The sequence below is a fragment of the Enhydra lutris genome, unplaced genomic scaffold (assembly GCF_002288905.1).
Source record: "Enhydra lutris kenyoni isolate GAN:26980312 unplaced genomic scaffold, ASM228890v2 scaffoldscaffold21, whole genome shotgun sequence".
NCBI lineage: Eukaryota > Metazoa > Chordata > Mammalia > Carnivora > Mustelidae > Enhydra > Enhydra lutris.
The window spans coordinates 24931512-24952265 of record NW_019154105.1 but is presented as its reverse complement, the minus strand read 5'-3'; the positions used below and the strand labels follow the sequence as shown (position 1 = coordinate 24952265).

The following is a 20754-nucleotide window of genomic DNA, read 5'->3' as shown; positions in this document are numbered from 1 at the left end:
CAGAAGAAACCACACACAAAAGGTCACATGTTGTATGATGTTATTTGTATGGAATATCCAGAATAGTTAGATAAAGCATATTGATGGTTCCTGGGAGGTGGGGGTAATGAGAAGGGACCAGTTAATAGGGACAGGGTTTTCTGTGGGGTTGGTGAAATGTTCTGATGAAACAAGATAGAAGTGGGCATTATGAAACATTGTGAATGTACTAAAAGCCACTGAATTGTGTACTTCTAGATGGCTAATTTTATCTTATGTGAATTTCACCTCAATAAAAATACTCACTTGATATATTAAACAGATTTGACACAGCTGAGTAGTAAATTAGTGAAATGGAAAATAGATCTCATTCAATTACCCAGGCTATAACAGAGACACAAGATATGCAAGATAGGTTAAAATACATAAAGATACGGTGAGGTGGTCTAGAGATCCAGAAAGAGACAAAAGACAAAATGGGAAGAGGCTTACATGAAGGAAAAGTAACTGAGAATTTTATAGAAATGTTTATTGAAAGAGTCCAACCCTCAGAACCAAGAAGTCTAAAAAGTCCCAAGAAGATTAAATAAAAGGAAATTCACACCTAGGCATATTCTAATAAACCTGTAAAATGCCTAAAGCAGAGAGACGATCTTAAAAGCAACCAGGAACTGAGGGTTTTAGAGAGGAGGAGGGTGGTGAGATGGGTTGGCCAGGTGGTGGGTATTAAAGAGGGCACAGATTGCATGGAGCACTGGGTATTATACATAAACAATGAATCTTGGAACACTACATCAAAAACTAATGATGTACTGTATGGTGACTAACATAATATAATAAAAAATAAAAAAAATTTTAAAAGCAACAAGGAAAAAAAATTTCCAAAGCAATGGCAATCAGACAGATGGCAAACATCTCAATGATAGTAATAAAAGACAAAAAACAGATATTAAGTATGCAGTGTGCTAAAAGAAAAAGTGTTATCAATGTAGACATTCAAAGAAAACCAAAAATATCTTTCAATAATCAAGGCAAAATTCTTTTGTTTTAGATAAATAAAAATTGAGTACCACCAACAAATCTTCACTGAGAAAAATCTAAAATATTCACTGCAGGAGAAAGAATTCTAGATATTAGTAAATACTGGCTAAACCTAAGTGTAATTTGACTAAACAAAACAGTAAGTTAATGTGTAAGTTGTATGACTAAATAAAAGGTATAACTGAAACACTCAATAGCATTTAGGTTGTGAAGGTGATAAGCGTTAGAATATCACAAGGTCTTGTGTTGCCTGGAAGGAAGATACAGATATGAAGTGTGTTAAAATATCTAGAGTGGGCACTGTAAGAAGACTGATAGCTGTCTCTCATAGCCATTGTCCCTTTCTTATATTATAATGAAACTGCAATTTTCAGCTGGCTACATGACCATTTTCAGCCTTTGAGACTGCAGTGATTAATGCATAGTGGGTTACATTTTTATTCCCAAATGTAGGCTGCCTCTTTTCATGGGATGATCATACCTCCCATCCCAATGACATCAAATTTGGTCCCATAATCCATGGAGCCATTTCTTTGGAAGGATTATATTTCCACACTCTGATGAAGTCAGGTATGGCTGTGTGAATTTTTTAACCAATAAACTGTCAGTGGAAGTAAAATCTGTCACTTTTTGAGCAGAGTTTTTCAAAGCCATCAAAATGTTCCCTATCTCCCTTTTCCTTCTGCCACATTCTACAGGACTTCAGCAAGGACAGGTCCTTGGGCCTGGGCCAAGGATGAAGAGCATAAGCAAAAATGGGCATGTAATATGAATGAGAAAGAAATCAGTGTTAAGGCCAATGTAGACTTTGGAGTTGTTCATTGCTGTGGCGTAGTGGCCTAAGGTGAGCAACGTGGAAATTATTACCTAGAAATAAAGTGCTACTATCATAGTAACTACAATATAGAACAAACAAAGCAATTTCCAACTCACAATACATGGTATTGGCTTTCAGAAGAAAGGAGTCTGGAGGTATGGCTATCCACATTATGTAGTGGTGAAACACTGAGTAAAAATAACTGCCTATGCTCACTTGAAAGGCAAAGAAGGTAACACACCAATTGTATGATTTAAGATGAAGCATGTGGGACAACAGAACAAGATGCATAACTCAGTCTGAGATGACTAATAGACTACTAGGTGACTGTCTCAGTAATCACAGTAACAGAAGTAAACTCAAAATTGAAAAGATACCACTTTTCAGATTAGAGGTTTTGAAAACTCCAGCTGTGTGCTATAGGGACATGCCTAACACATAAAAACACTGGAGAGGTTGAAAATGTAAAGGAGGAAGAAGATGGAACAGGCCCATGAGAGCGGAACAGGCCCATGAGAGCAAAAGAAAGCAGGTGCAATGGTCTGACTCCACTTTGTAACCACATGGACACAGCTAGAACACTCTTAAACGAAGACAGATTTCAATTAAAAACAAAGTCGTGCAATTCCAAGACAAAAAATAGCCTCAGAGGCCTTTATTATGGGTTGAATTGTGCCTTTCTAAAATTCGTATGTTTAAGTCTTAGCTCAGGACTTTGAAATGTGACTGTATTTGAAGATAAAGCCTTTAAAGAGGTAATTAAGGTAAAATGGGGTCATTAGGGCGGGCTCTAATCCAATATAACTGGTGTCCTTATAAGACGCATCTTGGGTACGAAAGGAGACCCCAGAGATGTGTGACCACAGAGGAAAGGCCATGTGATGGCACAGGGAGAAAGATCCATCTCCAAACCAAGGAGAGACAGGGGCCTTGGGAGAAACCAGTGCTGCTGACACCTTGATGTTGAACTTCAGCCTCCAGAACTGTGAGAAAAAAAAATTTTCCATTATTTGAGCCACCCAATCTATTACTTAGTCTGGGGTACCCAGTTTACGATACCTTGTTATGACAACCCTAGCCAACTAATAAAGCCTTAATAGTAATTAATAGTGATAGTATCGATAATGTGTACTTTAGATCTTTTCAGATCATTTCCTTTGGAGAATACGAATGATCCAAAAAAGAGGCCATGTGCTCTGGGGAGACATCTTTTGGCAAGTGTCTCCTTACAAAGACACTTTTAATAATGTGCCTTGGCACAGAGGTAACCAGCAGCATGCCCTGGGGCCGGTCTCACCATTGTCCTCCTCTGTGGGCAGCCAAAGGGAGCCAAAGATACAATGCTGTTCCAAGGGAGTGCCATCTGGGAAGATACTGCGAAAGAAAACAGGGCGCGCTGGCTCCTAGACTTGCCATTCTGATCCAGTTTAATTGTTAACATTTACAAGGGAAGAAAGTCCTTTTTCTTTCATATCACATTGGGCTAGAGCCAAATGTGATTCTGCATGCTGGTGGTGTTGGAGCGTAGCAATATTATAATAATCATGGAGAGAGCATTTCTCTCCTACCAGCGTTTGCTGACCATATATAGATTCCAGAGATAGCATTAGGGGGTGAGAACATTTGTCCTTTCAAGACTTCCAAGTTTCAGGACTTCGACCACTCCCTGGATTTATCATTTGTTACTTAACACGTGTTAAACGGTTCAAATGTTTTTATTTCTTCCTATAAATGGATTCATTTAGAAAATGCTTCATATCATCTCCAAACTAATTATTTAATTTAAAAAACGGTTCTTTCATATTTTGTTTTCTCATCTCTCTTCTTTCAACATTGAGGTCATGCCTCTCATCTGAAACTTCAGTGTTTGCTAACTTTATGTTTCCATAAATTCATACATTGAGGGCATTTTTGTTTTGGTCCAGTGTTTTTCCCCCTGGGAAGAGAAAGTTGTATTTATACGCTCCTAATAAATGCAAGACTTTGTTCTGCTGATCTTTCCTTTCTTCCTAATCCCTCGGGGTGGTAACAAGAAATGTGCGCAATAAAAAAAAAAAAAAAAGTAGAGAATGAAAGACAATATGATACAGTTGGTCTCTATTGATTATTTAAGGAGTCTGGTGACTGTGAAAATCCTGATCAAAGGCAAGAGACAATAAAGCCAATATTGTGGGGGGAGAAGCTGTAGGGCAACAGGAATTAAGAGAGAGTGACAGAGCTTTGCTAGTAATTTCAAAGTTCTTCTTATACCTTTTTTCTTCCCATATTTCCTTCCATCTGCTCTGCTTTTCTATCACTCTGGGGTTTTTTGCATTTCATTTTCTCCTTCTTTCTTCTGCCTTCCCTCCCTTCTCCTCACCATCCTTCACTCCTTCCTTTCCTTTCCTTTCAAAGAAGGAAACTATTAGGTTGAATCATAAGTCAGAAGTGATCAAAGAGCAGCAATTTCATACACTTCAACTTGATACAACAAACCAAATCCAAGATTTAAAATATTTACTTTTAATATACCAAGAAAAGAGAGTAACAGCACGATATTATTCTAAGAAAATCAAGTTTTTTCCTTATTTGAAGATTTTATTTATCAGTTTGACAGAGAAAGAAACAGCAAGAGAGGGAACACAAGCAGAGGAGTGGGAGAGGGAGAAGAAGGCAGAGCAGGGAACATGACACGGGACTTGATCCCAGGGCCCTGGGATCATGACCTGAGCCTAAGGTAAATACCTAACGACTGAGCCACCCAGAAGCCCCTAAGTTTTTCCTTATATGAGAAGGCAACACAGTTTAGGACTAAGACCCAGGGCCGTGAATTACCAGGCCTGAACTGGAATCCCAGTTCTCCAACCTGCTCTTTGAAAAACCTTGCTCAAGTGCCTTTGTCTTTCTTAGCCTCATTTCCCTCATCTATATAATGGGGCTCAGGTATGTATATTACGGGATTATTCTGAGGGTCAACTAAAGTAAGTATAACAGGGCATGTCACTTTATAAAGTGGTCTGTTTCTGTGGTATGATACACATATGTCTCACTATTTTATATTGTGTTTCAGAGCTTTGGTGATTAGAAAAATACAAATTAATTCAAAAGTTTTACTGAATACTTATAGTCTTTGGCAAGTATACACAGGGTGATTCAAAAAGAATTGAACATATCTAGGGTGTCTCGGTGGCTCAGTCAGTTAAGCACTTGCCTTCGGCTCAGGTCATTATCCCAGGGTCCTGGGATCAAGCCTGGGTTGTACTCCCTGCTGGGCTGGGAATCTGCTTATCCCTCTCCCTCAGTCCTCTCCTCTGCTAGTGTTCTCTGTCTCTAGCTTTCTCAAATAAATGAATACAATATTAAAAAAAAAAAAGAATTGAACTCGGGGAAAACTGAATGCCTTGATAAGTAAACATATAGTAGGCACCAACTTGTAATGCTTTTGCATTTCACTTATCTTGAGAAAACTGTGAGTCATTTTTCTGTGCCATTCAGCACAGCCCCAAGACATCAATAAAGAGGGTTCTCTGAGAGCTTCTGTTCTTCAACCATGATCTGGCACCTTCTCCATAAATGATGGAAGGTGAAACCTTCTTTCCCCTTTTCTAGGCCCTGTTGGATGTAGATAAGGTAAAATGATAAAACTTTGGCTGCCACTTTCAGACTCATATGGAAGATGAAGTTGACTTTGCACGTGTCTCAAATTCAGTGGAAAGGCTGCATTCACTTAACCAAAAAAGTGAATCTACATATCATCCACATCAAGACACCAAATACCAACATGGGGTGATTGAACACACAAGGGATTCCCCAATAGTTAATGCCTTTTGTGCCATATCACATACATGGGGCTGTGAGCCATTGTGTGTGTGTGTGTGTGTGTGTGTGTGTGTGTATGTAGAACACAGTGTCGGGAGTCATGAGTCCAAATATACTAAGAAGTTTTCCTACAGCTTTGGGAAATCTTTGGAAATCTCATTTTCCAGAAGGATGAATCTTCCCCTCACTTCCATTGTGCAGTGCAGAAGCTCTTTCATGAATATATTCCAGGGCACTGAGTTGGGGGCTTTCTGTCTCAATATTGACTTAATTCTGGAATAGTAGTGGCTGCCCAGGTCCTCACATCATCATACCATTGACATCTTATGGGGATACATTGAGAATCTCACAATCCTGAGGAACAGAAGGAATTAATCATGGCTACCATTTCAAACATTGGAATGACGCACCACATGGAGTCCGGGATGAAATGACATGGGGGCTGTATATTGAATATTCAACCAATTGTAGAAATTATTTTTTTTAAAGATTTTATTTATTTATTTGACAGAGCGATCACAAGCAGGCAGAGGGAGGGGGGGGGAAGCAGGCTCCCTGCTGAGCAGAGAGCCCGATTCGGGGCTCGATCCCAGGACCCTGAGATCATGACCTGAGTGAGCTGAAGGCAGATGCTTAACCGACTGAGCCACCCAGGCGCCCCCAATTGTAGAAATTATTGTGCTAGTTCTTTACAACACTGGTTTTTAACTATGCGCTATTACAGAACTTGATTGTCAAGTAATATGCTTTTAAATGTGTTTAATTATTTTTGAATCACCTTTCCATTTCCCAGTCAACAGCTACTGACACTCTGCTGGAGGTGTCGGCATGATTTCAGAATTTGAGAAAAGGAACTTCACATGCATGAGGAATTTGGGAACCCCTGCCCTAGGCTAACAGACTGTGTTAGCCTGGATCTGGATCCTGTGGTGCCTGCACTGATCTGCCACTTGGGTCTGACATTTGCCCCTGGGGAACTTCATAAAATTTGTCCCACCCTTGCTGGATCATCATTCTCTCAAGCATTGGGTAATACGCTCCCATCCTTTCTCTGACTGCTCAGGACACGGAATTCACGGGACTTTTTTGTCACCACCAATTACATGCCACAATTTCCCTTAGTTTGAGACAGAGACACGCTTCCTTAAGTGGAGAAAATCATTAGCTTTTTTTTTTTTTTTTTTTTTTTTTTTGAAAATCATTAGCTTTTAAAAATGATGACCCTATTAGAAAAGAAAACATGTCACATTCCAGCTCATAATCAGCAAAAACTGGGGAGGAAAAAATGACTAAGCCTGGGTCCTTCAGGCCACTCCCCCAACGAAGAGCCTAGGCCAGCCCTGAGAAAATTCTAGATAATACAGTAAGCTTCACTGGCTTCCACAGGGCCTCGTATACCTGCCAGCAGAACGCCCCGCACCCCCACCCTCTCCTGCCTTTGCCCGGCTGCAGGCCCTGCCTCTTGAGGCCTCCGGATGCCACCATTCCGGATACCTCTCCTTGGCTCCAGCTGGAGGGAGAACATAAACACACATGGCCTTCCACAGCCCTCGCCAGGATCGAGACATAGTTGGCCACTCGTGCTCTCTTATTTGTGGTTATTTCTTGCTTTTAATTTTGCAGCCGACACCAGCTCTGCCCACAAGAGGATCCTGCCTCCCAAGCTGACAGCTCTCAGAGAGGGCGAAAAATGTCAAAACTCAGCAAATCGTCTGCGCGCGTTCCTGGAAGTGATGCAGGTCATCTAGTGAGAAGGTACACCAGAGCCTGGCTTCTTGGAGCAAACGTGCACACTACGGAAAAGCCGGTCAGTCTGACCCGGGGCCTCTCCTGCGCGCTCCCAAGCTCTCCGCCTCTCTCCTCTCCGCCCAAGGGCTTCTGTGTCCTTCGTTACTGCCGCCACGGGCTCAGCCCTTCTGTTGTGGGGGCCCCCTGTGGGACCTGCCTTCTGCCCAGGGGCGGGCCTCACGTGGGCTCGGGGGATTCCACGGGCTGCGCCTGCGAAGGAAGATTGCGTGGCCACAATCCACCTGGCATCCGTCAGAGACAACCAAACTGTGCTTATCACCGAGCTGCCTGGCGTAGCCAAACCGTAAATTAGAACTACAACGGTCTCCTTAGCATCACACGGCCCAGGCAGGGCCCTGGTAGTCCTTGGTCTTAACTACAAATGGGTATGGCTGAGCGTCACCCATCGTGGCTTTGGCTTGGGTGGGAGCTTGGTTTTACTTTGGCCTTCACAGTTGGAATATACACATCCACGCGCCGGTGGGCATGCGCGCACGCGTAGACGCATGCGCGCTGACGAGGAGCCGTGGACAAGCCGGAAGAGACGCGGCGGGTGCCTTGGCCTGGGGACCGCGGGTCGAGGGGCGTTTTTTCTTTCTTTGTGTGCTTCTGTATTTTCCCAAGTTACTACCACGAGGACTTCATCATTTCTATAACTGTTAGAAGCGCGAGCAGATCATCTTATTTAGTAGTTTTTTGAAAAGCAGAAATCCTCACTTAACGTACGACTGAGGGAAGGTGGGAAACCACGTGAGCTTAGTTTAAAGGTAGGCGAGTTCCGGTCGTCAGGGCAGAGCAGCCGGGCAAGTTGCTGCTCTAGCGAACTTTCCTAAGCAGAGCCATCTTTTGACCTCGGTTCTGCGTCCTGTCGTCCTCCTGCCCATTAGAGCTGGCGAGCTCGGGCTTCCTGAGGAGACAGTGCTGATCCTCCAACCAAGGAGGGATGTGAGTGCAGGGCTCTCTCCTCCCTGCCCCCACCAAACCTTTGCCAATTTTGCCTAAGGGAACAATCACAGGACTCCCGGAGTGAAAGCTGCAGGGCTTGTCAGTTATTTTTGGATACACCCTTTGGCTCTTCCTAGTTTTTCTAAGCAGTCTCCTAGGTGAGCAAGCTGGAATTAAGGTGGTTTGTCACCTCATACGTGCCTTACTCAAGTTTATGAACCAGAGGACAGCTTCTTTGTCAATGCCTGCATCCCTTTGACCAAAGCAATCCGCCAAGCCAGGGAGTCTCATGTATACATACAGTGCCTGACAGGGTTGACAGAAGAGCCGGTTGTTTTGTGCATTAGACACGGTTCTCATCAAAACAACAGCCATCACCATAGTAAAATAAACATAGAGGATCATGTATAGCAAGTATGTCCAGGTGGTGGTGATACTATGTGAAACATTCACGTTCGATCTGATTGACTACGCACCTGAATTGAGACTGGAGATGGAAAGGCTATCCCAGGGTACTCCAATCCCTGGACTTTGTGAGCAAGACAAAACACATTTTCAATGAAAGGCTTAATTAAAAAAAAAAAAAAGATTTTGGTAGTTATTTCGGAGAATTAACTCTATTGAATTTGAGGAGGTTGAAGTTGAGCTCTGAGAAAGCTGATATTCCTTTCTTCTCTGCTGGCTTCTAACGTGCTTCTGCCAAAATTCTGCATACCGTTACACTGCAGAGAGATAATAATGAGAGAAGTCATGAAGCCAAGAATCACTGAGGGAAATGCAAATCCGCAGGCCTTCAGCTGTGAGGCAGCATTCTCAAATGCTGAAGTCATCTCGTATTTTCCAGAGGCCCTCAGATCTGCACATCAATATATGAAATTGGAGGCTAATACACAGCTATTGATTTCTCTGAGGATGAGTGTCAATATTTACAATCCCAAGAGGTGGCAACTGATTGAGGCAAAATCAAAGTCATGGTAGCAACTGCCAAGGTCATGGCTGAGCAATAATCCTGCTCTTCACAATGCAGGTCAACATCTCTTCCTCCAAGTGGTGCCAGATTCTTAATATAAAAAGTGGAAATTTCAGTTTGTTCTCTGGATGTTAACAATCTCTATCACCTGCTAGACAGGTAATGTGAAACTCAATATAACTCACTGGATGTCTTCTATCACATAAGCTTTGTCACACTGAAATCACCTGGGAGGATGGAGATTTTTTTCAAATTAATTGGTCCGGACTGCTTTCTCCAAAATTGGAATGTTTCCATAGCATTGTGTGACCCTGAGACACATCGCCATAATGCTGAGAATAGGTTCTTTTTCTCCAGTATGGAGGGTTAAACCAGGAGATTCAGAACACTTAACTTCAAGATCAAGTCTATTCACATTAAGAAAAAAAAAAGAAAAAACCCAGTGATTTTTAAGCCCAGCTGTACTTACAGTCTTACCTTTGGAGTTTTTGATCTGAGTCAGTTGATCTGTGCTAAGGTATAAATATCCATATTTTTATAAAAAGTGTCCTGGCCTTCAGGACTCCTGTTCTAATGTGAAAGCAGTACTAAAATCCATTTGTATCTAAGATCCTTCAGCTGCTTTTCCCATGACATTTCCTCCCCCTACTATACACACCCCATGTCTTAGTCTTGTGTTTGCATTTACCCGTTTATATTGCTTTTCCTGTAGGGAATTCCCCACCCATATCTGGACACCAAATCACCTATTCTTCCTTCAAGCCACAGGCTATGGCCTCTTTTTCTTGTATATGAAACTTTTTCTGACGTGGTCTTAAGTCAGCTCTTAAGTCAGATTTCACTTTTTCCCCCTCCACACACCTCTAGGTGATTACTCATCACTCCAAGGCAATTGCAAGTTTACAAATTCTACTCCCCCAGGGGGACAGTGTGCCCTCCAAGGCAAGAGATCATGCATAAATCTGCTGGACATCTAGAGCTCACCCACTTGGCTTAGTAGCGCAAATCACAGTAGCCACTCTATTAATATCTGTTGCAAAGATGGACAAATCATAAGTTTGTGTTTGGGATTAGGGTCTTTCATAAATCAAGGAAGAATCGTCATTATTATTTCTATATTTTGAGATAACTGGAATATTTTTTAAATGAGAAAAAAAATCCCTAATTTTATTTATTTTATTTATTTATTTATTTTTTAAATCCCTAATTTAAAATTCGAGCTTCTTTGTGTATGTAGACCTGGGCCAAATGTCCCCTCTGGCCTTCCTCCCTATGACATCATCTTCGGGTTCAGTTGGAATAACTCAGATCATTTCAGCCCTGAGCACCCCATGGGCATCATTGACACACAGAATATAGCTCTATCGCCTGACAGGGAGAATGGCAGGTTCGTATGCCAATCAGAAGGTGGGTGATTATCATCCATGACTGTGTTGGGTGTGGGTCCTCCCTTTCTCCTGCTTTAGGCATTTCCCTCGGGCTCGGCTATTCTCTCACTTCAAATTCCTCCCTCTTTCTATTTGTTGTGTGACTGATTATTGAATGCGAAAATTTTACCTCAAGAGTTAGTTGACACAAAATTTAGTGCATACACAGAGATGAATCAGAACAGCAGGATCAAAACTATGTCAGCACCAAAATGTCCAGGATGGGTATCTGTGGCTTGAATTGCAACCTGGAGACAACAGCGGTCTTCTTTTAAGAAACGTTGCATCACCAACACTCTTCATGGTATACTTGATAACTCTGTGTGGAAGATCATAGATTTTAATGGAGCTGAATAGAAGAATATTTTAGAAAAGTCGTACATACTCTTTGTGAAGAAGTTTTAGGAACACCTTAACTCATGTATTTCTATTATGATTTCCTTTTTTATGTATGTGCAAGAGTTATGTTTGATGAAAGTTAGTCTCCATGAAAGAATTCTCTGGGTATGTCTAAAACTTTGGTCATAATTTGCTACTTTCTTAACAGTGCCAGTATAAAATAATAGTGCCTGTATTAGTTTGCTAGGGCTGCTATAACAAAGGACCCCAAGGGGGTGGCTTAAACAATAGAAATTTATTTCCTCACAGTTCTGGAGTTTAAAAGTCCAAGATCAGGATTTTGGCAGGGTTGGTCTCTTCTGGGGCCTCTCTCCTTGTCTTGTAGGTGGCGGTCTTCTCCCTATATCATTGTCTTCTTTCTGTACCTGTGTCTGAATTTTCTCTTCTTATAAGGACACCAGTTATATCTGATTGGGACCTACTCTAGTGACCTCATTTTACCTCATTTAAAGATCTTATCTCCAAATGCTTTTCATTTTGAGGTACTAGGGGGTTAAGACTTCAATAATGAATTTTGAGGGAACACAGTTCAGTCCATAACATTGTCTGCCCTATAGTTGATGGCTTCTTAGTTCAATAAAGTTTTGAGTATAAACCACAGAGGATTGTAATGATATTAAATGAGTCCCTGGAGCATTTGCTGTTTATTATCACCTACTTCACAGGGTGGTTTAGAAAGCTAAATGAGATAGCATTTGCAAAGTTTGTAGCACAAAGCCTAGCACATAGCAAGCACTCAGTCAGAGTTGGCTACCATGATCATTATGGATTTGGGAATATATTTTCATACCAGTAAAGAAAAGTTATTGAGGAAAAAAAATCACAGAATGCTTTAAAAATAAGAAATGTTTTTTCTTCATTTTTGAATTTGATGACATTGAAAAAGCCTGATGCGCAATTAAGAAAGCAAAACTTGGTAGTCATGACTTCAGACATAATGCTTGTAAGATGACTTGAACATGCAAGTGTTTTATAATTATCTAATTGTCTGGCACCACCTCAAGTCCTATTCTTTAACCCCTTTGTGTCTAGCCAGAGACATCTCCAGCAAGTGTGACACACTGATACAAAATGCATTAAGCTTTTAAGGCACAGCCTTGAGACCACCAGTAGTATCAAGAGATTAATAATTAGAGTAAGAAAGATAAATGTCTTTTATAAATAATTTAGCCTATCATTAGAAATTAGAAACTTGAGAGCCCCAATAGTTGGGAAAGTAAACAGTAGCCTGCCTTTAATGGGCTATCATTTTAAATAGGAGGAGGACATTGCCAGTTGCCACTTAGATAAGCTTAAAACACACTTCTCAATGAAAACCAAGTCCCTCAAAATGAGGTCACCTAGGTGAGTCAAGTCTGGATAAATAAAGAGATGAATACATTTATGATCTGGTTTAACAACTGATTCTCTTTGTCATTATGAACAAGATAATTAACTTCTTTACAGATAAGCTTAGGAAGTTTTTAAGCCATGTACATATATTTTATCCTAAACTAGGCATTCCCTCACCATGTCATACTTTTAGAATGTTTCTTCTGTCCTCAGAAAAACATTCTGTCCCAGAATTTTTCACCGAGTCTACCCTTGTTAAAATGTCCCAACAAATGCTAGAGTATTTCTCATATTGTTGACCAATCTATTCTGTGCTAACACAAGAAAACTAGTGATGATGATCCTAAGGAGTTTGTTCTTTTTATATCTGACCTTAAGTGTGCAAAACTCCCATCTTTGCCATCATACTCAAGGGAGTGACTCGAATGATGGAAATTTCTATTCAAGTAGGAGGAAAGGATTTTGTCAAGGAAATAGAGTATAAATGTGCAGATTTCTATCTATAAAAGAGGGTTATAAGTCTATGGTGGAGACAAAGCTGTGTGCTTACCGGGCCCATTTCATGTTCTTCCTGAGCTACATTCCCCAACCTTCTCTGCAGTTAGTGGGGCCATATGACCGAGCCCTGGCCAATGGAATGCATGACACTATTGGGCCTACCCCTAAAAGTCCCCAAACCATCTTCTATTTTTACATCTATCATCTGTCATCTGGATGACAGTGCAAGCCTGAAGACCACAATGCTCAGGCCAACTTTGGGAGAAAAGCACTGAAAATGGAGGTGCATAATCTAGAAGGAGCCTTGCTCCCAGATGACTGCAGAGAACAGACCAGCCCCATTAAATCACCAACTGTATCACACTGCGATGTGCCTGAGAATTATGCTTTTTCTCTGTGAAGCCACTGAAACCCAGGGGTCATTTCTTGCAGCAGCTCCCTTTACCTGCCTTGAAAACTATAAGTATTAATCTTCCTGAGAGGACTATTGCAAGGATCAACTTATTTGTTGTTTAATTTATCCAACAAGTATCTGCTTCAAATCCACCATGTGAGAGTTACTCTGCTAGGGGTCAACCATGAAGCACTTTGACAATAGTGGTGAAGGCCCTGGACTTTGAATGCAGGACAGGATTTGGGATTCTGTCTTGTCACTTATCAGCTGTGTGACCTTGAGCATGTTGATGAACTTCTCTGTCCTTCAGTTTTCTCACTTGTGAGAAGGAGTGATAATAATATCGACCTTATAGGGTTGTCCTATCAATTAAATGAACTTATCGGTGTGCATAAAATTCTTAGTTCCTTATCTGGTATATATCTTAATAAAAGTCAATACCATTGCTGAATCTGGACAAAGCTCTAAGTTTCCAAATTAAACATCAGATAAATTACTGTTTATAGTCCAGGTGTAATCATCTAAGTCTATCCTACTTGCATGGCCATGAAGCATCATGCAGATCCATGATGCCTCCGAAAGGGACTGGAGGAATCTGATCATTAAAGCAGATTCCCAGCACTCGTTCTCATTTGGCCATGGGGTCCTGCCCTCTGGCAGTGCACGTGGGGAAATCTCATTTTAGCGGAGGAAAGGATAACATTACTGGCAAGTTTATTTGCAGATTTGGAAGTAGAAGAGAGAAAGAAAATGGTAGTTATAGGAAGGCTTCCTTCCCTCAGAGAGCCCTAATCATGTTTTCTTGGCACTCTGAGGCTTTTCCAGGGGGATGGGCCCATTGAATAAATACATGTTTCTCTTTACTTTTGCAAAACCCAATAATACAAAGACTTATGTTTGTTTAGGATTTTCCATTTGTTTTCATAGCCAAGAGAAATGTCTTCTGGGCAAGCAGTTCCTTGAGAAGATCCTGTTTATCCCATCCTGCCCCTGTCAAGAGAAATTTTGGAAGAAAACACAAAATGTCATTTTAGAGGAAGGATTCAGTGGGCTGGCATTCAAAGACTCCATTAACCTGGAATAGGAGCAAAAGAAAAAACAGCACACAGCAAAACTCAATGCAACCGAACTCTGGATAAATTGACTCCAGGCCCAGAAAAATGTCTTCTTAAAAAGGTTTATATTATGGTGTATTGGTGTTTTTTTTCTGCACACCCCCCCCCCAAGGCCTGTTGCCCTGGTTTCAATCATTGATAGCAAATAAACATGAACTTTTACAATGTGAACAAAGGAACTGAAGAAAATGGGAGATTGTGCTTAGACAGATATTTGATGACTTGCTTTAGGAGAGACGCAAAATCCAGATAGAAATACAAATAACCTGCTCGCCTACCTTGTGCCTCAGGAATTTTACCAAATAGGAGGGTTTGGACAAAGATACTAGAGCCTTGAAGATGGGAAGGCAGTCAATTTACTCCCTACCAAGCAAGCCAGACAGATAGCTTCATCTATTTTCTATGACCAACTGAAAGGATTACATTTTCTCAGAGTCCAAAAAAAAAAGGGCAGCATGAACTTTAAAACCTCCATTTTGTTTGTTCAGCAGTTTGCATAGGACAGAGGACAAAGCCATTTGTGAGACAGGGCATGCATTTGTGAATTTAACTTCCAAAACTGGAGAAAGATAGGAGCAACCTCTTCTTGGCACTGTCCTTTATGTGACGAGAGGTGGTGGGCAAATGTCCTGTGCCTTTGTTCTCTGGGACTGGGTACAGAGAAGGACTGCCCCCAGGGACTTAGATCCTATAATTTCTGAAAAGGGTTTTGAACATTCTTGGGCCAGGTGAACTAATCATATTTTCTTTTTAATGATCTTTTGCTGGAAACAAGAGTGTATTGAAGAAAGAAAAATCTGTCACTTTAGCATTTAGAGTCATTAAATTAACCTAACGTGGAGTTATCTGATCACCTTCTAAAACCAGTTTCAGCTGATGGGGCCCAGGATATCTTCAGTGGCCCCAAGACCTTCAAGGAGAAAGGGGATGGTTCTGTCTTGGGCTCATTCCCCTCATTCTTACCTTCCACACCTACATTATGAGTCTTTGGGAAGTTCAGAACTGAACAAAACCTTGGGAAGGTTATATAGCAACAGGAAACCCCAGAAGAAGTCCTTGTCAAGGGAAAGTTTCTGGGTCCAGAAGTAACTGCTCCTGCACTGGACCATTGCCACCACTCTTGGCTGTTTGCAGAACTTGAGCTCCAGGTTAGAAGCTTATTATCAGATCAATTCCATGTGCTCCAGGTTAGAAGCTTATTATCAGATCAATTCCATGTGTTACATATATCAGCTCAATTTAATCTTTACAGGGCCTCTATGAGGCAGAACTACTATTATCCCACTTTATAAATGAAGAGACTGTGGCTCAGAGAATTTAGGCAACTTCCCCAAGATCATGCAGTCATGAAGTGGCAGAGCTAGGACCCAAATACAGGGAGCATGACCTCAGAGTTTATGGATTTTACTAACTCACTACATCTTATAGAATAAAAAATCCTTAAGATAAGAAGGGATGAATCTCTGCATTGGAAATGCAGGCAAATCAGTGGGGAGACATTTTTCCTTGGCACACCCTTCTTAGCTCTCTTTGCATCAATTCCTATAAGGCTCTCCCTGGTAGAGACTGCTCCAGGACTGCTCCACTTTAAGTGGTTTCTCAATGTCTCAGCACACCTTCCCTAGAACGTCATCATCCTGGCAGATCAAGTACCACGGGAGGAAGCTTTCAACTAAATAAGCATATTCACAATTTCCAAGATCCCTGATTATAAGCCTGAATAGAAAATTTGGTTTCTGATTAATAAGCATCCTTGCCTTTATGTTTCTACAGAAAGCATTTGTGCTAATAATATGATGCTTAATAATGAGATGTCTATCAAAGGAAGGGGATGGCAGTGGGGGAAATAATGATGTTGGACATGTTTAAATATCATGCTTCTTAAAAAGCCTTCACCCAAAAGGGTCATGCCCAAATCACTGGTATTTGTGAAAGGTGTTGCAAAGCGGATTTTTATTTTCCTATTTCATGAGTGGTTCCACGGTGCTTTTCCATTTTTTAGAAAAGTCTTAGGTCTGGAAATGTTCAAGCATTAGGCTGGCAGAATTTGGCATGGTTGCATGGCTGCCAAGTTCAGGACAAATCTATTTCTCCCTCTGTTACCATTAGAACCTTCATCCCTGCATTTAGAACCTGACATGTGCCAAACTGCCCAATTAGTCCTTGCCCGTCATTAGAGTGTGCAGCTAAACACTGGGTTTGAAATACATCATTGCAACTGTCCAAACACAAACTCAAGTGTATTCAAGAGTCCCAGGGAGGATCAGGGTGAGGGGCGAGAATGATTCAAATTGGCCAAGATTCAAAATGCCATTTAAACTCAAGCACAAAAAAGGTTGTGCTCATGAAAAGAACTAGATTGACACCCAGAGAACACAAAGGCTCAGTCTCATGTTTCCCGAGTTTCTGGGAGGGGCTGCCCCTCTTTGCCTTGCCTGTGTGGCTCATTCTGTAGGGACAGAGCAACGGTGCTGCTTTGGAAGATGCCTGGCCAGAAGTGTGCCACGTCGCCAACACCCTGGCAATGCTGCCTTTTCCCAGCTCCCCGCTCATGAAAACCAACTTGATTCCAGTCAAATCAGAGGGAGATCGGATGTGATAGGATATTTTCATAACAAATAAAAATATGTGACTTTCCCATTTAATTTTGCTGGGGAACCTAAAACACAGAACGATCATGCAGTATAACCTAGTCTCTCTGGTCAAGTTATATTAGGTTTGTGCCACAGGAACAAGCAACTACAAAGCTGCAGTGGCTTAACACAACAAAGGTTCATTTCCCAACATGCTACCTGCCCGTCCTAGCTCAGCAAGGATGCTCTGCTCATCAGTCTTCAGAGACCCGGTTTTGCAGAACAACCACCATCTCTGATGCCGGGGTCAAATGCTAGGGGGAGAGAAAGCCCCGAAGGGTCTCAGAATGGTAACTAAATGATCTGACCTGAAGTGACACCATGACATTTGCCAAAATTCACTGACCACAGTTATGTGGTCCCACCCAAACACAAGAAGGTCAAGACACATAATCCTACCATCTAGCATTAATGACTACCAATGACACAATCCAAGCCACATCTCTAAGTAGCAAAGTTGGAATTCCCAACTCTAATTTGGCTTTAAAACAGAAGCACAGCTCACAGACTTATGGCCCAACCAGGCTCCAGAGCTGATCTAGAAGGGCTCTTGAGGATGGGGAAAGGTGAGACATCTGGATAACCTTCTCTAGCTTAAAACTCTAGCTTTGATTAGATATTGCATTCTTACTCCAGGAGAGATCAGAATCCCTGATTAATCCCAGAGTAATTGATCCCTTTGTTCAGCTTTTTGGAGTTCTCCAGATTGGAGAGAATTTGAAAACACACTGAGTCTTTTGGACACTTCCTGGCCCAGATGCCCTTGCATTCTGGGTAGGAAAAACATAGATCCCTAGAGCAGAGCAAAAGCCCTAGGTAACTATTTTCTGACATTGGCTCTAATACAGAATTTCTGCAAGAGGTCTGTGATATCAGCAGTGTCTGTAAACTGCTCAAGAATACTTCTTTCCCAGGTGTGTGTGGCTATTTTTAGAAATGTATGCAGATCTTGCGATCTGTAAGTTATACATTCAATTAAAAAGGGGCACTGAATTTATTTTATCATTACATATTTTCTCAATCTACAGCTCCTCAAAGCACATTTAGCATAATTTGGAGGAGGGGTGGGGAGAAATGGTAGTCTGCCAATTTGGGGTGGGGGTCATGTAAGGATATAAAGAGGTCCTCATGGTGTAGGAAACTTCTCCTTAATGAACAGGATGCTTTTGTGAGGGTCTTTTCTCTAGGCTTTCTTGGACGTTGTTGGTGAAATTTGTTGACAAAGAAAAGCAATAGGTAAACATTTCAGTAGCTGTTTCTGGAGCTGGTTTTTATCTTCTAGGAGAATTATTCTATTGAGGGAAGGGTGGGGTAAAGAAGGTAAGCAGCATTTTGAGAATAGCAGCCTAAAGCTACCTATAAATAAAACCTCTGCCTCCTTGCAGGTCAGTGCATGTGACATTGGTCAAGGGGCATCATAAAAAGCACTAAATCAATAATAACAGAGCTTATATAGAGGAGATTATATACACAAACTTTCCAGTATTCATTGCAATGACTGAATGTACGTCATCACCTGTTCCACATGGGTCAGAATAATCTGCTTAAAGTCATGAATGAAGTGAAGGCAAGGTAGAGGTCAGGGTGATGGCAACACCCCACCCCAACACCTGTCATGTTAGCACAGACAATAATCCCAATTGTCTGGCCACTTCCATTTATGAGGTGGCTGGTAGTGGCGCAGAGTGAGGAATCAGAGAATCTCCTTAAGTCCATCTCATTCCTATTCCTAGCCAGCACTCTCCCTCTCCTTTGCAGGGTCTTCTGGAAGGGCTGAGAAGGAGTTCCTGAGGCTGTATATGTTAGCTGCCTACAAATTCCCCATTGGGAAAACTTCCATGTCGGTCATCTTCACTATGAAAGTGAAACACAGCACATTGTATGAACTTTGCAGATGAAACCAACCTGCTGTACCAGTCACCATTTATAGGGCCATGAAAAGGTTTGTAAGCTGAAGGCAATCATTTATGACCTGAAGCCAAGGGAGCCCCTCTTCTCTGAAGCTTGCTCTGAACTCTGCCCCATGGAGGCATAACATTCTGTTTAATCCACTCAAATACTCTCTTTGGGGAAACATCAATGGTAGGTGAATAACTTGAGAGCCTGTCACTTCAGATGAGGTTATTGTCATTGCTCTTGAAAGTTCAGACACATGTTATTGTTGGAATTTCTGGGAACCAGAGTGACCACATAGCCAATAAGGCCAAGGAAGTAACTTCCTGTGTTATTGTGACTCCCCAAGTGTCTTTGTAGTAAGTTCATATCAGTTAATCTATGTGACTCTTTCTTTTCTTTCTCTCTTTAGAAATCTGTCAACATTATTCATTTGCACGCATGAATCCTTTTATCTTAATGGTAAATGATGAGCAAAAATTGAAATAAAAATTCCATCCTTGGGTCATATAGCCCTGTTTTTCCACATGGTTTCCCAGCCAAGGGTCCAAATTGTTTGCTGTAAATTCTCCTCTCAAGCCCAGGAGTTAGGGCTAGAAAGGGGCTGGTCTATAGCTATTGGGCATGAGAAAATCCATAGCACTGTTTTGGGCAAACACAGACTCAGGGAAAAGGTACAATCCAAAGTACCAAATCCAAAGCAGTCTGGCAAGCTCCAGATCCCAAGGAGAGCATTCTGCAATCTGCCTGAGCAGTGGGAGCAGGAAGGCCAAAAGCAGACAGATACAGGGATATTGGCTGAGGCACTGATTCACAGAGCTGGGCCCTCTGACAGCAGCTCCTTGGAAGCAGCTGTAGATGGAGGAGTTGGAGAAGGGGGAAATGTTTGGACTTCACTTTCTGTGGTGTAAACCCAAAGGCCCCTTGGAGTCAAAAACTTACTGGAGAGTAAAAGAGCACTGGCAGCGGAGAGGATTACACCAGCCTTCACTTGGTGGGCTGTCTTCTGATAAGATTAGGATCACAGAGCTCATCAGCCAGAAGCCACCTCTGAACGTCCAGGGTGAGTGGTTTGCACACATTGAAATAATCCATTGCCATGTCCCAGGAGGATAATCTTGGAGCCAGAACTGCAGTGAGGGCAGGGCTTACAGTTGCATGTGAAAGCTAACAGGACACCATGAGCTAATTGAGTGAATTGAGATGATGAGAAAGGAGGGTGAGTGGAAGGACCGCAGAGTATCTCCTTGCCAACAAAGGAGCTCCTTGAGGCATGCAGTGGAAGATAGCCTAGGATAGGGCCCAAGATTCTGCATTCTGGATAAAATCCCAAAGTGGAACCACCAGCCACATTTTTGGTGCCTGGCAGGTTTTAGAGGACTGATGTGTGTGGCATCCTGTTAACAGAGGAAATACAATTTTCAAATTTCAGATGTTTTTGTAGGATCTCTGGAAGACAGTAGTTTGTGGTGTTAGAGAAGGAGTGAAGTTTGGATGGACAGTGGGATAAACTTGCAGGGCCAGCCTGCCCTAATGTCAAGGACAGATTTGCCCTTGACCTTGCTGAATGTGAATCTGTGAGATGAAGATTATCACTATCTTGGTATGAAGGCTAGATGCTCTGTCTTAGGGTCTCGCTCATACTGTCATGAAAACTGCCCCAGATGTTATGACTTCCATGTTTCTGAAACGAGTCTGAATAATGTTTAGGATCCTAGACATTTT

General features: G+C 41.8%; 1 pseudogene; it reads left to right on the top strand.

Moving 5' to 3' along the window:
- Window positions 1-7325: 7325 nt before the first annotated feature.
- LOC111148843 overlaps window positions 7326-20754 on the top strand; it is a 142424-nt pseudogene continuing 128995 nt past the window's right edge.